Raw genomic sequence first — 9,620 nt, 5'->3', positions numbered from 1 at the left:
AACTTAATAAATAAAGATACAAACATATATAACAAAGTTAAAAGCTGATATTGCAACAAGGCACGAAAAATAATAATAATAACTGATGAACGAGGAGCGGTTTTTGATATTTCAAAGTTCCCAAAATGTCACTCGCTGCGTTTAATTTATCTCAAATACCTCTAGAAACCGTGCTATTTCCTATACAAATGCAGCCTATATTGTTAACAATGATTATAAAATAACCTAGATGCCATGTGCACGTAGTGGGACTGGATTCAACATCGATAACGGCGACGTTTTCAAACAACGTCAGTCCATCAAAGCCCACAGTACAGGTTCTTATCCCTTTTAATATAGCTCTGTTTATTTATTCACCATGTAAGTCCGAATTCAAATTTTGCCATTTTGCTTGCATGATGTGGTTATTCCCGACACGCATACTAGGCACGCTAGTCGGTATGGGCAGAACTTGCCTGTGTCAGCAGGCGGCTTCTTTGGATTATGTACCATCTCAAAATTCGCGTGAATAAAAACGAGGGACGAATTCTTCACCACTAGAGTACTATTCTTCCGTAAGCCAAATAGGTAAAGAACAGAACAAATCACAACTTCCGCCAACTTATTCCGCAATAAGATATGGTGAGAAAGCTTCCTTAGAAAAGGCAACTCCTTGTTCGGTTTAAGAGTTAATAAATATTAGTTGCAGAACGCTCTTTCTATCGGTTTACTGGTGCGATCAGGGGTGAGAGATTCTCGTCCATATCAACTTTCTTTTCTCTCGTAAGTTCTCGCGCGTTTAGAGATGCGCCACACTCGTGTTTTAGGTGCAGGGATCCCAACCAATGCTTACCTAACTTTTTAAAGATGCTACTTTTAGCCCTCCCTCAAATCTACATACGTGTATTTCATTTGTGGAAAACTGTCGATTTGCACAGTGTTTGGGTTGGCGATTCTCGCCCATATCAACTTTCTTTTCTCTCGCAAGCTCTCGCGCGTTTAGAGATGCGCCACACTCGCGTTTTAGGTGCGGGAATCCCAACCAATGCTTACCTAACTTTTTAAAGAGCTAAGCTACTTTTAGCCCTCCCCCAAATCTACACACGTGTATTTTATTTGTGGAAGTCTTTCAATTTGGACAGTGCTTGGGTGAGAGATTCTCGCCCATATCAACTTTCTTTTCTGTAGTAAGTTCTCGCGCGTTTAGAGATGCGCCCCACTCGCGGTTTTGGTGTCGGGATCTCAAACTATGCTTACTGGAGTTTCTAAAGATGGTAGATTAAGCCCTTTCTGAAATCTACACACGTGTATTTCCTTGTGGTAGTCTGTCGCTTTGGACAATGCTTGGGTTAGAGCATCTCACCCATTGATATTTTCTTTCACTCGCGTGTTTTCGCGCGTTTAAAGATGCGCCACACTCGCGATTTCGGTGTCGGCATTTCAAACTATGCTTACTGGACTTTTTGACGATGCTAGATTTGGCCCTTTCTCAAATCTACACACGTGTATTTCACTTGTGGAAGTCTATCAATTTGGACAGAGTTTGGGTTAGACATTCTTGCCCCCTATTAACTTCCTTTTCTCTCGTAAGCTCTCGCGCGTTTAGAGATGCCCCACACTCGCGTTTTAGGTGCAGGGATCCCAACCAATGGCTACCTAACTTTTAAAATATGTTACTTTTAGTCCTTCCCCAAATCTACACATGTGTATTTCACTTATGGAAGTCTAGCGATTTGGACAGTGCTTGGGTAAGAGATTCTCGTCGCTATTAACTTTCTTTCCTCTTGTAAGTTCTCGCGCGTTTAGAGATACGCCACACTCGCGTTTTACGTGCGCGAATCCCAACCAATGCTCACCTAACTTTTTAAGATGCTAGATTAAGCCCTTTCTCAAATCTACACACGTGTATTTCACTTGTGGAAGTCTATCAATTTGGACAGTGTTTGGGTTGGAGATTCTCGCCCATATCAACTTTCTTTTCTCTCGTGAGTTCTCGCGCGTTTAGAGATGCGCCACACTCGCGTTTCCAGTACTGGGATCCCAATCAATGCTTTTCTAACGTTTTAAAGATGCTACTTTTAGCCCTCTCCAAAAGCTATATATGTGTATTGCACTTGTGAAAGTCTAGCAATTTGGATAGTGCTTGAGTGAGAGATTCTTGCCCCTGTCAACTTTCTTTTCTCTCGTAAGTGCTCGTGCGTTTAGAGATGCTCCACACCCGCGATTTCGGTGTCGGCATCTCAAACTATGCTTACTGGACTTTTTGAAGATGCTAGATTTGGCCCTTTCTCAAATCTACACACGTGTATTTCACTTGTGGAAGTCTATCAATTTGGACAGAGTTTGGGTTAGACATTCTTGCCCCCTATTAACTTCCTTTTCTCTCGTAAGCTCTCGCGCGTTTAGAGATGCCCCACACTCGCGTTTTAGGTGCAGGGATCCCAACCAATGGCTACCTAACTTTTAAAATATGTTACTTTTAGTCCTTCCCCAAATCTACACATGTGTATTTCACTTATGGAAGTCTAGCGATTTGGACAGTGCTTGGGTAAGAGATTCTCGTCGCTATTAACTTTCTTTCCTCTTGTAAGTTCTCGCGCGTTTAGAGATACGCCACACTCGCGTTTTACGTGCGCGAATCCCAACCAATGCTCACCTAACTTTTTAAGATGCTAGATTAAGCCCTTTCTCAAATCTACACACGTGTATTTCACTTGTGGAAGTCTATCAATTTGGACAGTGTTTGGGTTGGAGATTCTCGCCCATATCAACTTTCTTTTCTCTCGTGAGTTCTCGCGCGTTTAGAGATGCGCCACACTCGCGTTTCCGGTACTGGGATCCCAATCAATGCTTTTCTAACGTTTTAAAGATGCTACTTTTAGCCCTCTCCAAAAGCTATATATGTGTATTGCACTTGTGAAAGTCTAGCAATTTGGATAGTGCTTGAGTGAGAGATTCTTGCCCCTGTCAACTTTCTTTTCTCTCGTAAGTGCTCGCGCGTTTAGAGATGCCCCACACCCGCGATTTCGGTGTCGGCATCTCAAACTATGCTTACTGGACTTTTTGAAGATGCTAGATTTGGCACTTTCTTAAATCTACCGTCGTGTATTTCACTTGTGGAAGACTATCAATTTGGACAGTGTTTGGGTTGGAGATTCTCGCCCATATCAACTTTCTTTTCTCTCGTAAGCTCTCGCGCGTTTAGAGATGCGCCACACTCGCGTTTCAGGTGCAGGGATCCCAACCAATGGTTACCTAACTTTTAAAATATGTTACTTTTAGTCCTTCCCCAAATCTACATATGTGTATTTTACTTATGGAAGTCCAGCGATTTGGACAGTGCTTGGGTAAGAGATTCTCGCCGCTATTAACTTTCTTTCCTCTTGTAAGTTCTCGCGCGTTTAGAGATGCGCCATACTCGCGGTTTTGATGTCAGGATTTCAAACTATGCTTACTGGACTTTTTAGAGAAGCTGGATTTGGCCCTTTCTTAAATCTACACACGTGTATTTCACTTGTGGTAGTCTGTCGCTTTGGACAATGCTTGGGTTGGAGACTTTCACCCATTTATATATTTTTTTCTCTTGCATGTTTTTGCGCGTTTAGGGATGCGCCACACTCGCGATTTCGGTGTCGGCATCTCAAACTATGCTCACTTGACTTTGTGAAGATGCTAGATTTGGCCCTTTCTTAAAGCTACACACGTATATTTCACTTGTGGAAGTCTATTGATTTGGACAATGTTTGGGTAAGAGATTCTCGCCTATATTAACTTTTTCTTCGTTACTAAGTTCTCGCGCGTTTAGAGATGCGGCGTACCCGCGGATCCCAAAGTATGCTTACGGGCTCTTCAAAAACGCTAGGTTTGACCCTCCACCAAATCTACAGAAAGGTATTACACTTGTGGAAGTCTATCGATTTTGACAGTGCTTAGGTTTGAGATTCTCGCCCAAATCAACTTTCTTTTCTCTCGTAAGGTTTCGCGCGTTTAGAGATGCGCCACTTTCACGTTTTAGGTGCGGGGATCCCCACCAATGGTTACCTAACTTTTTAAAGATGCTACTTTTAGCCCTCTCCCAAATCTACACACGTGTATTTCACTTGTGGAAATCTTTCGATTTGGACAGTGCTCAAAGTCGCCGAGAGCGGGCGACTTTGGCGTGATTGTATCCAACTTTGGGTCGATTTCCAGGATTTTGGGCGATATTTCCGAGTCCCAGGGACTCTAAACTAATTAGAGAAGACTTTGGTTTTTAGTGAAATGGAGAGAGGAAATATTTTTGAACTCCTGATTATGAGTAGTCTGGCCGAAATGTAGCCACTTAGTGACTAGAAAGTCGCCGAGACCGGGCTACGCGCAACGTGATTTTGACCAACTTTGGGTCGATTTCCAGGAATTTGGGTGATGTTTCCGAGTCCCAGGACTCTAAACTAATTTGAGAAGACTTTGGTTTTCAGTGAAATGGACAGAAAAAATGTTTGAACGCTTGGTTATTAGCAATCTGCCCGAAATATAGCCACTTAGTGACTAGAAATTCGCTGAGACTGGGCTACGCGCAACGTGATTTTGACCAACTTTAGGTCGATTTCCAGGAACTTGGGCGATATTTCCGAGTCCCAGGGACTCTAAACTAATTCGAGCAAACACGCGAGTGAAAAAAGGATATAAATGGCCGAGAATCTCTAACCCAGGCATTGTCCAAAGCGACAGATTTCCACAAGTCAAATGCACGTGTGTAGATTTGAGAAAGGGCCAAATCTAGCATCTTTATAAAGTCCAGTAAACATATTTTAAGATCCCGACATCAAAACCGCGAGTGGGACGCATCTCTAAACGCGCGAGAACTTAGTAACGAAGAGAAAGTTAATATAGGCGAGAATCTCTTACCCAAACACTGTCCAAATCAATAGACTTCCACAAGTGAAATATATATGTGTAGATTTAAGGGAGGGCCAAAAGTAGCATCTTTAAGAGTTAAGTAACCATTGGTAGGGATCCCCACACCTAAAACGCGAGTGTGGCACATCTCTATACGCGCGAGAGCTCACGAGACAAAAGAAAGTTAATATGGGCGAGAATCTCCAACCCATACACTGTCCAAATCGATAGACTTCCATACGCGTATGTAGATTTGAGAAAGGGCCAAATCTAGCATCTTCAAAACGTTCAGTAAGCATAGTTTGAAATGCCGACACCGAAATCGCGAGTGTGGCGCATCTCTAAACGCGCGAAACCACGCGAGTGAAAAAAGAAATAAATGGGCGAGAATCTCCAACCCAAGCATTGTTCAAAGCGAAAGCCTACCAAAAGTGAAATACACGTGTGTAGATTTGAGAAAGGGCTAAATGGTAGCATCTTTAAAAGGTCCAGTAAGCATAGTTTGAGATCCCGACACCAAAAACGCGAGTGGGGCGCATCTTTAAACGCGCGAGAACTTACGAGAGAAAAGGAAGTTGATATGGGCGAGAATCTCCAACCCAAGCACTGTCCAAATCGATAGACTTCCACAAGTTAAATACACGTGTGTAGATTTGGGGGAGGGCTAAAAGTAGCATCTTTAAAAAGTTAGGTGACCATTGGTTGGGATTCCCGCACCTAAATCGCGACGGTGGCGCATCTCTAAACGCGCGAGAACTGACGAGTGAAAAGAAAGTTGATATGGGCGAGAATCTCTCACCAACACACTGTCCAAATCGATAGACTTCCACAAGTTAAATACACGTGTGTAGATTTGGGGGAGGTCTAAAAGTTGCATCTTTAAAAAGTTAGGTAAGCGATGGTTGGGATCCCCGCACCTAAAAAGCGCGTGTGGCGCATCTCTAAACGCGCGAGAACTTACGAGAGAAAAGAAAATTGATATGGGCGAGAATCTCCAACCTAAGCATTGTCCAAATCGAAAGACTCCCACAAGTAAAAAATACACATGTGTAAATTCAAGAGAGGGCCAAAACTAGCATCTTTAAAAAGCCCGGTGAGCATAGTTTAAGATCCCGACACCAAAAGTTCGAGTGTGCCGCATAGCTAAACGCGCGAGAAAAGACAAAGGAAAAGTAAATTGACATCGTTAAAAATATCCACCTAAGCACTGTTCAAATCGATAATCTTCCACAAATGAAATACACGTTGGAGATTTGGAAGAGGGCTAAAACTAGCATCTTTAAAAAGCGAGGTAAGCAAAGTTTGGGATCCCCACGTCTAAAACTCGAGTGTGCCGCCTCGCTTAACGTGCGAGAACACGCGGGAGAAAAGAAAATTGACATAAGAAAGAATATCTAACCCAAGCACTGTCCAAATCGATAGACTTCCACAAGTAAAATACACTTGTGTAGATTTGGGGGAGGAACAAAACTAGCATTTTTAAAGAGCCCCGTAAGCATAGTTTGGGCTCCCCACACAAAAAAACGCGAGTGTGCCGCATCGCCAACCGCGCGAAAACACGCGAGTGAAAAAAAGATATAAATGGGCGAGAATCTTTAACCCAAGCATTGTCCAAAGCGACAGACTTCCACAAGTGAAATACACGTGTGTGGATTTGGGGGAGGGCTAAAAGTAGCATCTTTATAAAGTTAAGTAAGCATGGGGTAAGATCCCCGCACCTACATCGCGAGTGTGGCGCATCTCTAAACGCGCGAAAACTTACGAGAGAAAAGAAAGTTGATATGGGCGGGAATCTCCAACCTAAGCATTGTCCAAATTGATAGACTTCCACAAGTGAAATGCGTTTGTGTAGATTTTGTGGAGGGCCAAAACTAGCATTTTTAAAGAGCCCCGTAAGCATACTTTGAGATCCCCACACGAAAAACGCGAGTGTGGCGCATCTCTAACCGCGCGAAAACTTACTAGAGAAAAGAAAGTTGATATGGGCGAGAATCTCTCACCAAAGCACTGTTCAAATCGAAAGACTTCCACAAGTGAAATACTTGTGTGTAGATTTGGGGGAGGGCTAAAAGTAGCATCTTTAAAAAGTTAGGTAAGCATTGGTTGGGATCCTCGCACGTAAAACGCAAGTGTGGCGCATCTCTAAACGAGCGAGAGCCTACGAGAGAAAAGAAAGTTGATAGGGGGCGAGAATCTCTCACCTAAGCACTGTCCAAATCGACAGACTTCCACAAGTGAAATACACGTGTGTAGATTTGGGGGAGGGCTAAAAGTAGCCTCTTTAAAAAAGTTAGCTAAGCGTTGGTTTGGATCCCCGCAGCTAAAACGGGAGTGTGGCGTATCTCTAAACGCGCGAGAGCTTACGAGAGAAAAGAAAGTTGATATGGGCAAGAATCTCCAACCCATACACTGTGCAAATCGATAGTCTTCCAGAAGTGAAATACGTGTGTGTAGATTTGGGGGAGGGCTAAAAGTAGCCTCTTTAAAAAGTTAGGTAAGCATTGGTTTGGATGCTCGCACGTAAAACGCGAGTGTGGCGCATCTCTAAACGCGCGAGAACTTACGAGAGAAAAGAAAGTTGATATGGGTGAGAATGTCTCACCCCATGAGGGGACGCAAATGACTTGTACTGTGAGTATATCTACCCGGTGTTTTTTTTTTTTTTTTTTTTTTTTTAATTCTATGAGAACAGGGCTGTATTCCTCTAAGGCTGTGGATGTAATTCGTTAAAACACTGAGTTCTTATAGATCGTTAAGGAATTCTTCGTTCCAGTTCAAATTTATGTTGCTGGCACATCGGTGGGCAGTTTATATGTAGACCGTGATGTAAGATACCTTAAACTATTTTTACTGTTCATGATGCACTGCTACGTTAGTCTGCTTTATAAATATTTAACTGCTTTGGTCGAGTTTTTAATTTCAACGTGATTAAACGTTCTTTTTATTCGTTCCTGTTAAAAATGATGCGAAGTTGTCAATTTTAGTAATTTCAATTTGTAGAAAAAGTCCTGTTAGTACCTTCTTTTTACTTGATGAAAATTTTGCGGGGTTTGTTTTACCAGGGCGCTTCATGACGCCTCCTGGAATAAGCTATACCTTCCCTAGTTGAATCGTCATCAGTTTAGCGTACGTTATTCAGGTTTTTGATTGGAGAAATAATTATACTTTTGAACCTTAGTTCCTCTTTTTTCAGGGGATGGGGGGGTGGGCTCACTTCTTTCGGAGGTCGTTACTTTGACGGACTTTAACGATTCATTGCGTGTACGAGCCATTGGTCAAGCGATTGGCCAAGCCATTGGTAGCCGTGCATGGTCACCTAAAGCACTGACAATCTATCTTAGATGTGTGATTGTGCAATATTTTCTACACAATAACTTCAATTGCCGAACATGATAATATTGCACGTGGCTCCCACTGCCAACGACATACTCAGAGATCATCTGGGTTTTCATTATTCCTAAGATCGGTTTAAGATTAATTAACCAAACGCTCCTTTATGCCCGGAGAAGCATCTCGATGCAAGCTCGGAGTTTATTGTGATGGCTTTCATTGGGCTAACAAGACATTTACGTCTGTTCGCCGCGCTCAACATCCATTCGTAGGTATTTTGGTATCTTTAAGTTCAGTTCGTAGATCTGAACTTGGTTCAGGGGGAGAAGCAAAGGAAGGTTCATGTTGTGTAATTCGTTCATCATTGCGGGATTACTTGATTTATCGGTATTCCCCGGTTTTGTCTGCTCACGTTTTTTCCTGCCCAAGTCTTTCTTCACGTGTGTTTAGACGTGATTCGATAGATAATGACCTTACTGTTTTGTTCCAGATTATTGGCGTCGGTGGAGTCCGCCATCATTTGAAAGCATCGGGAATGACTCAAACGCACTATTTACTTTTAAAGCACTATTATTATCGTGACTTCATTTTAAAACTTGTCTCATATTCCATCGGCCCTTTCTGGTTTATTTTTTATTTAATATCATCGACATGTTACCGAAACAGATTATGACGCCTTCCCTGGCCGCAAGACGAAGAACCCTAGTGAGAGCATGTAAGGAATGCTAGGAAAATTTCCTACCATTTCTCTGCGGTACTTACAGTAGAAGCCCCGTGCGTCCCGTCATGAACCCACATGGGATGTGGGGAGAACACTAGACAAGCTTGTAAATCACGAACCGTCAATAGTGCTAGTTCTCGGAATTCTCTAATTCTCTCGTCGTGCTGCCATATCAGGAACCGTGTGTTAAGATATATTAAAAAATGCTTTTGACCAATCAGAGCGCGCGTAGTATCTCAGTTATTTTATAAACGGTAATTAAAAATAGGCTGCGTTTGCTTAGGATATAGCACGGTTTCTGGGGGTATTTAAGATAAATTAAATACAGCGAGTGCGGTTCAGAGCCACCTTAAATTTTCAAAACTTTAAGGTGGCTCTGAACCCCATGTACAGATTTTTTTAAAAACTTCGCCAAAAGTTGCGTCTTATCATGCTTATCAAAATTTGATAATATAAAAAATTCACCGCGCCGTTTATAGTAAATTATAAGCCCCTAGGGCTATAATGAGAGGGTGTTTTTAGCAGATCATACTGCTGCTATGATAACCTATTGTGTCAAGAAAATTATAACAAAGTGTTCACCAATGATTGGGCAGTTTTTTGACACCATGATTCGGTAGCATCCAGTTATAAAGAGTGGTTACAGTGGTCCATCAAAATCTAAGCGCTGGAAACTGTTTTGAGCCACCTTAGTAAGCACCCTGGGAGGAGT

The sequence above is a fragment of the Orbicella faveolata genome, unplaced genomic scaffold (genome assembly GCF_042242905.1).
Source record: "Orbicella faveolata isolate gen_17 unplaced genomic scaffold, um_ofav_v1 contig_15, whole genome shotgun sequence".
NCBI classification, from domain to species: domain Eukaryota; kingdom Metazoa; phylum Cnidaria; class Anthozoa; order Scleractinia; family Merulinidae; genus Orbicella; species Orbicella faveolata.
This window is presented reverse-complemented; position numbering follows the sequence as displayed.